The 8,206-nt window shown below is 43.4% G+C and overlaps 1 long non-coding RNA gene across 2 annotated transcripts; it reads right to left on the bottom strand.

Annotated features, from left to right (window-relative positions):
- Positions 1-972: 972 nt before the first annotated feature.
- Positions 973-7,383, bottom strand: LOC134475449 (uncharacterized). 2 transcript variants are annotated; one of them, XR_010046580.1, is made up of 5 exons: positions 7,222-7,383; positions 6,547-6,622; positions 5,851-6,008; positions 4,409-4,484; positions 973-1,999 (listed from the first exon to the last, which is right to left on the bottom strand). It is a non-coding gene; the product is annotated as an uncharacterized LOC134475449 (long non-coding RNA). The 2 variants fall into 2 exon arrangements; XR_010046579.1 differs by having other exon boundaries at positions 4,409-6,008.
- Between the last annotated feature and the right edge of the window lie 823 nt (positions 7,384-8,206).

Below are 8,206 nucleotides of genomic sequence, written 5' to 3'. Positions count from 1 at the left end.
GTGTTCTGGTCATCAACCTACTTGTTTGTTATAATATTCAGGCTTACTGGACAGAAAGCCCTAGTTATAACACAACTTTGAGCTGTTATTTGTCCTGAGGCTTGTGGGCCTAACCATCTTGTCTCCATCTGGTGGCCTGATTTTTATCAGCTCATCCATCACTACAGCCCCAGTTCACTTCATCTCAGAAGTGGCTCTGTCTTGGGCCTTCTCCCTTTTGTACTGCCTCTCAGTATTTACCTATCTGTAACTTCAACATTCATGAACAAATTTTTGCTGTGTATTTAGTCTTCATAACTCTAGTGCACATAACTAAGTTGTTAATGAGTAATATATAATTACGATTATATATGGATTTTCCATTCAAAATTTATGACAAAACCAAATTTCCACTGTTTAGAAAACTAGGTGAACACCTAGTTGTATTCTAATAGGTGAAATAGCAGAGTAAATGTAGTCAGTTGGGTTACATAGGAGGCAGTTAGAAACATGTAAGAGTTTTGGAGTTCTTATGATGAATGCAGGTCTTGAAACTGAGACCATGAGAGAAGAGCACCTACTGCACTCTTAGAATATCCTTATGTGATGCACAGTGTGGTGACCTTGAGTCTTTGTTAGCAAGAAAGACATTATCAGATTTAAATTTCCAACATTAGCCCAAAACTCTAAGCTAAGGTAAAACTTTGTATTATGTACTGCACATGAAGTATTTTGTTTAGACATAGAAATGTACTGGAAAATACCTTTGGGTTTCATATGTATAGAAAGTGTCATGATGTTGTCTAACATGACTGTCCATCTTCTATCTAAAATTACCGAGTTTTCTTCACATCTTCAGCAACAGTTGTTCTTCTGTGTCTTTCTGACTGTAGTCTACATAGTGGCATTTTATTATGATACAAAAAATTTGTCTCATGATGAATGACAATACAGTTTTTGTGATAGTTTGGATGCTGGAATAAAATCCAAGGAAGCAAGAAATTAAAATTTGGGGAGCAAAGGCTTTATTTTAGGCCAGGCCTGGTGACACAGCCTCCAGGAGCCAATATGGAGACTGCTCACCTTACTGCTAAAAGAGTTGGGTTTTAAAGCCGAAAACCACAGGAATATTGTGAACTTTGACCCAGTTTGATAACTTCCTTGTAGTTAAACGTTTCTTAAGGACAGCACATTGTATTGAAGGGTGTGACGGTATTACAAGAAACTGAAACAAAGCTTTTATGGGAAATGGAGACTTAAAAAGAATGGGGAGGTGAGGAGGCTTTACAAGGAGCTGAAATTTAAATCTTTACTGGAGATGGAATTTTAATCTCTATTGAAACAACACATACAGAACAGAAAGTAGATGAATTGTTTAGAACTAGGTTACAACATTCCCCTCTGATGTTGTGACTGAGGCCAATCCTTGGCCAGTTAATTTATCATTTATGTGGGAAGGACCATGATCTTTTTTCTATTGTATGTATACTTCAGCCCAGCTGGTGTCTTTAACTTTAGTGTAGCCTCCTTCACAATCACAGGGGTTCCCATACAAAGATCTCAACAATTGTTCTTTGCTTACAGGGGGACCAAAGCCACTGTGCAAGGCCAGCATCAATGTTATTAAAAATCCCAGCAGTGACACAGAAGGAGCAAAAGCAAGCAAGCTAAAGTTTATGACTGGTATAATCTAACTATGTTTAGTCAATTTTAACTTCAAGGGGTCACCAGTCTGTTGTATAGTCCACTGAGTATTTCCCTCATTGTCCAATGTTTCCAGTGGCTTTACGTGAGTGTGCTGAATCCATGCAGATTTTCCTGCTACCTTGATGGCAGTGGGGGTACTGAGCATGACGGTGAAGGGTCCTTCCCAACAGGGTTTGAGGGAGTCTCGATGGTGATGTCACACTAGGACAGAGGTTCCTGGCTTGATTGGTGCTTTGAGTGGCATCTCTGAAGGTGGGTCCGGGTGTTTTTGTCTAAACAGCTGGTGGATCGAGGCCAACACAGGCTGGAGTGTCTGCAGGGACTTAATGAGATCTTGGTTAGTTATTTCAACTAATTTGTCCTCTGACAGTCTTTGGAACAGTGGAGGGGGTCTGCCAAACATAGCCTCAAAGGGGGAAATTCCAGAAACATATGGGGTACACCTAGTTCTTAACAGCACAAAGGGAAGAAGGCTCACCTAATTATCACCAGTTTCTAAAGGCAGCTTGGCTAAAGTGTCATTGAGAGTTCAGTTCATACATTCTACTTTCTCTGAGCTTTGTGTCTGATAGGCACAGTTGAGTTTCCAATTAATCTTTAATGCCTGGGCTAACTTTTGGGTGTCTTGGGCTATGAAAGCCAGGCCATTATCGGACCCCATTGATAGTAGGAGGCCAAATCGGGGTATGATCTCATGGAATAGCTTTTTAACTACCACTAAGTCTGACTCAGAGTTAGTAGGGAAAGCCTCTATCTACCCAGCCGGTGAAGATGTCTACTAATACCAAGAGATCTTGGTGCCCCTGTAAACCGGGCTTTACCGTGTATGTGAAGTCTACTTCTCAATGTTCTGGAAAAAACTCCTCAGTGTCAGGTGGTATCCAGCATAGAGCTCTTGGCTGAGTTGACTAGCAAGCACTGTGGGCATCTGGAGCTCAAAGATATGGTCAGTTTTGAGAGTTTCGGAATAAAAAACCGAGTGCTGAACAATTCAGCAAGTTTAGTTCCCCTTAAATGGGTATTTTGGTGAGCCTGGTGTAACAGCTCCTGCTCTAGTGCCTCCAGTAACAGTGCTCATTTATCAGGTAACTGGTTCCAGCCCCCTGGGGTGAGGGACTTTCGTCCAAGTTGAGATGCTAACTGTAGGTCTTTGTGTAGGTTGGTTCTCACAAGGTTGGAGGGGCTACCATCAAAGCAGTTACTTCCTCAGTTGGCCCCCTGATGTGGTTGCTATTTTTCAAGCAGCTTGATCTGCCAAATTATTTCCTAAGGTGACAGGGTCATCTCCTGTTGTTGAGCCTTTCAATGAATAATAGCCGCTCGTTGAGATAGCCAGACAGCTGCCAGCAAGTCTAGAATCTTTGGAGCATTTTTAATCTTAGTCCCGGTGGTAGTTAAGAGACCTCGCTCCTGATAGATGGCTCCATGTACATGTACAGTAGCAAAAGCATACCTACTGTCAGTATAGATGTTTACCCTCTTTCCTGTTGCTAGTTTTAGCACCTCAGTCAAACAATGAGCTCCACCTTTTGGGCAAGCTCTAACCACTTAACCCAGAGTACCTTCTTTTCAGTGGTCACTGCTGCCCTGGCCACTCGTTTGCCATTCTGGATGAAGCTGCTTCCATTGGTGAAATAGTTGGCATTTCCCAAAGCTGGTCAATAAGATCAGCCTATAGATTCTGCTGCAGTTCAAGGATGTCAGCCCACTCAGGGAGAGGTGCCCTTTGTTCCACCACTTTGTTGTCTGGCATAAGGGTGGCTGGGTTTAAAGCTGAAGAAGTCTTGAAAACTACTGACTCTGGGTCTAGAAGCAGGGCCTGATAGTGTAAAATTCTAGCATTCGAGAGCCATTTTTAGGGAGGGGTTTTGATAAGAATCTCTAAACTGTGTGAGGTCACTACAGAAATCTTCTGTCCAAAAGTGAGTTTTTAAGCCTCTTTTAGTAACATTGCCATAGCAGCTATGATTCTTAGACAAGGGGGCCATCCACCTGCCACTGGATCAAGCCTTTTGGGGAAGTAGGCTATAGGCCTCTTCCAAGGGCCAATGTCCTGGGTTAGGACTCCTTTGGCAATGCCCCTGAGTTCATCTGTGAACAAATTGAATGGCTTGGTAATGTCAGGGAGTCTCAGGGCTGGAGCCTCTGTTAAGGCCCGCTTGAGCTGCTGGAAGGCCTGTTCACATTTTTCTGTCCAGTTTAATGACTTCTGAGTCTCTCCATTTAGGGAGTAATACGATGAGTGGGCTATTTCAGTAAAATTTAAAATCCATAGCCTACAGTATCCTACAGCTCCCAGAAACTCACATACTTGCTTTTTGGTTCCTGGGGCTGGAATCTGTAATATGGCCTGGATTCTTTCTTTGGATAAAGTCCTTTTTCCTTCTTGCAGTTTGTAGCCGAAATAGGTCACAGTCTGGCAGCACAATTGGGCTTTTTTGGCTGAAACCTTATAGCCTAATTGCCCCAAGGTCTTTTACAGCTCCTCCATTGCTTCCTTACAGGATGCTAAGGAGGATGAGGCTACCCATAAGTTATCTACATACTGCAGGAGCACTGTCTCAGAGTATTCTTCCTTAAACTCAAAGAAATCTCTGGCTAATGCCTCATCAAAGAGGGTAGGCAAGTTCTTAAAGCCCTGAGGTAAGCGAGTCCAGGTCAGCTGCTCCGTTAGCCCTGAATCTGGGTCAGCCCATTCAAAGGCAAAAAGGGGTTGACTCACCGGGGCGAGAGGCAGAGTGAAAAAGGCATCCTTGAGGTCCAAAATGGAGTACCAGGTGTTATCTGGGTTGAGGAGGCTGAGTAAAGTATAAGGGTTAGGTAACATGGGGTGCAGAGTCAATGACCATCTATTAACTACTCGGAGATCTTGTACAGGGTGGTAGTCAGTCGCCCCTGTTTTCTGGACTGGAATTAGAGGCGTTTTCCATGGGGAGACACACAGAATAAGGATACCATTGCCCCTTAGTCTCTGAATGTGAACTTTCATTCCCTGTTGGGCTTGTAGGCTTGTTGGATAATGACACAAACAAATGGGATGCGCTTGGGGTAGAAGCTCCACCACAAGGGGCACTTGATAGACTGCCAACCCTGGGGGGTTGGTTTCAGCCCACACCTCTGGAATTTCTTGTTTCCATTTGTCTAATAGCTCTAGCTCCAAATCTGTGGCTGACTACTAAGGCATACTGGACAAGTTTCTCAGTGGGTGGTAATTTTCCCCTTCTGGGACAAGAGCTAGTATTCTGATGCCTTCAGGGTCTGGGGTTGAGTCTGTCCCCTGTCTTAGCCCTGGCTCCTTTGTAAAGAAATCAATTTGCACTTGCAATTTAAGGAGGAGGTCTCATCCTAGGAGAGGGTCTGGGCACTCTCGTACCCATAGAAAATCATGTTGGACCAGCTTATGTCCAGGTCGAACCAAACTAGCTGTCACTTTTGGGTACTTTTCATCCCCCTGAAGCTCCTATCACATTAACCGAGTCCTTGGTTAGCTTTCCTAAGGATTGGGTTAGCACAGAATAGGTTGCTCCTGTATCAACCAGGAAGTCCACCAGTTGCACCCCCACTTGAAGAGTTATACGGGGCTCAAGGGGTGGCAAGGAGCCCTGACCTCTTCATTGAGACAACAGGGCCTTTGCTTCTTTCTCTAACTTCACCTTTAGCATTGGGCAATCTTTACACCAATGTCCCATCTCTTTGCAGTATGCACATTGTTCTATATCTAGAGGAGGTCGCTGACCTTGGGCCTCCATCTTGTTAGCATTGGCTGATCTCTTAGTTTCTTTTTCACACAGCAATTCTAACACCTTGGCCATTTTTTGATTTGTGGCTTCCTGCAAGATCTCTCTGTTTTCAAAGACCTTTTGTGCTATCTCTACTGGTGGAGGGGCACCCCTTCAAATCTCTCAAGCTTTAGTAACTTTTTCCTAACATCAAGGGCTAACTGTGACATGAAAGCAATATTAATTGTTTGTGTGTTTTTGGGTGCCATTGGATTAATTGGTGTATGTAATCTATATACCTCTAAAAGGCACACTAAAAACATAACAGGAGATTCATCGGCTAATTGTCTTACCTCAGTGACTTGAGATAAATTGATAGGCTTCTTGGTGGCAGCATGGAGCACGTCTAGACGCCTCAGGTGATAATCATCGAGATCCCACTTACCTTCACCTGTATTGGGGTCCCAGTTAGGTTGGGAGGAAGGGAACAGGTGTTCAGTTCTCTGCTCATCATTGGATATAGATCCGCTCTGTTCTCAAACTTCTTTTTGCCCAAGTGCAAAAGTGCAGTCTCTCTTTGGCCATGAAGAGGATGTGCAGGATCTGTTGGCAATTGTCCCAAGTGGGGCAATGGGTGGAGAATACAGATTCTAAAAGGTTAATCAGATTTTCAGGGTCCTTAGAAAATGGAGGACTTGGGGCTTTCCAATTATAAAGGTCTGAAAGTGAGAAAGGGGTGTACATAAACATTGAGCTCCTGTCTGGCCGAGGGACCTCCCGTAATGGACAAAATGGAGCTGCCTCAGAGCTTTGCTCTGAAGACGCCTCAGGCCATGTGTGTTGACGGGTGCAAATGGGAAGTAGTGTGGATGGAACAGTTGAGTCAGGTTGAGGGTCAGAGTAGGGTCAGAAGGGGAGGCAGTGAGAGTGCCTCCAGCTGTTCAAGGGGGTCTTCTTCGGAGGCAGGACCAGAAGCATGGTGGGATCAGAAGGCAGTTTCTTGGGTTTCACTTTTGGTTTAAGGGCCACAATGACTTTGTTGCAAGAGGGATTAATCCAGGAAGGGGCATCATAATTTATGTCTACCCAGATCTGAATATAGACAATTTGGTCAGGGTGAGCAGGGGACCCAAAAACATACCAGCAAGCAGCTTGTGCTGTCTCCATGTTGAAAGACCCGGAGGGGGCCAAACCTGCTGGGTCCCTAATGGCCATTCCTGTTTGACAAAATTTGTTAATCTGGCTTTACCCCTCAGCCCGCCCCTTGAATTCCTTGAAGTGATCCAGCATAAGGCTACGGGGTGTGCTGAATTTAGATTCAGCTTGCCCCATGACCAGCAAAGATGTCGGTTTCTTTTTTCTTTTGTGGGAGAGTCTAAGAGACAAAAATAAGATTAGGAGAAAGAGACAGAACAAAAATAAGATGCAAATAATTGTCAAAATCCCTTTGTCCATTTTGGGCTCATAGAAGGGGTTTCTAGGAGAAAATGTGTTGTTAGATTTGGGTAACCAAAAGGAGAACAATTAGGACAAATGCACACACAGACAGACATCAAAGACAATACAAACTGCAGCAAAAATGCCCTTTGCTCAAAAATTGGCCAAATTTTGGAAGTGGTCAAATTTTGGGATCTAGAGGAATTAACAAGTTAAACAATGGAGCAGATCTCCTCCCGGGCAGAGTCACAAATGGATGAAATTCATCTAAAAAACCAATTGATTCTGTCCTCGGGAGGTTCCCACTCCCCAAATTGAGGGGGTCCCCTCCCAAAGTGCGAACTGACTGTGGTCTAATTAAGCCCTCCAGAGTACTTACTTTTAGGTGTTCAGAATTGAGTCGGGGGTCTTGCTTCCACCCCAGATGAGTCCCCAAATGTGAAAGCTTGTACCCTGGAATAAAATCCAAGGAAGCACAAAATTAAAATTTGGGCAGCAGAGGCTTTATTTTAGGCCAGGCCTGTCGACACAGCCTCCAGGAGCCAATATGGAGACTGCTCGCCTGACAGCTAAAAGGGTTGGGTTTTAAAGCCAAAAACCACAGGAATGTTGTGAACTTTGACCCAGTTTGATAACTTCCTTTTAGTTAAATGTTTGTTAAGGACAGCACATTGTATTACATATAGGCTGAAGGGGATGGAGGATTACAAGAAACTTAAACTTAAAGCTTTTATGGGAAATGGAGACTTAAACTAAAAAGAATGGGGAGGCAAGGGGGATTTACATGGAGCTGAAACTTAAGTCTTTACTGGATAATTTTAATCTCTATTGAAGTGGCACATACAGAACATAAAGGAGGTGCATTGGTTAGAACTAGGTTACAACAGGTTTAACAGCTACAAATCCATGAATTGTTTCATCTTAAAGAAAATTGGAATTTTTATTTTATTTCTAAGGTGAAAATATTGCGAGGTGACATTGGTTAACTTTGTTCTCTTTGTTTTTTATTTAGAAAGAAAGAGAAAATTGTACAAAATAACCTGTCTTAAAATCTGAAAAGAAGAGTGAAATAAGAGCCATAGTTTGCCACAGGCGATTCATTGATGAACCTGGTTGATAGAATTTTTGGTGCAGCTAAACAGATAATAAATATGAAATAAAAGTAGCCTTTATTTTAAGAATGTGGACAGAAACCCCATGACCTCCATGGTCTGGCTTTCTCTCTGCTGGACACTTGGTGTGGGGGCATACATATAGCTTAGGTTTGGGGTGGTGCCTAAGGGGCATTACTGAAGCACAGGTAGCCCATTGGAATTCATTTCATACCATAGGTAAATTGCCTAGGGGCGGGAAAGATGACCTCT

This window comes from Cavia porcellus, unplaced genomic scaffold (genome assembly GCF_034190915.1).
Source record: "Cavia porcellus strain 051 isolate PalLab524CR breed Dunkin Hartley unplaced genomic scaffold, mCavPor4.1 scaffold_3, whole genome shotgun sequence".
Taxonomy (NCBI): domain Eukaryota; kingdom Metazoa; phylum Chordata; class Mammalia; order Rodentia; family Caviidae; genus Cavia; species Cavia porcellus.
Note: the sequence above shows the minus strand (reverse complement) of the source record. Positions and strands in the feature narration are given on the sequence as shown.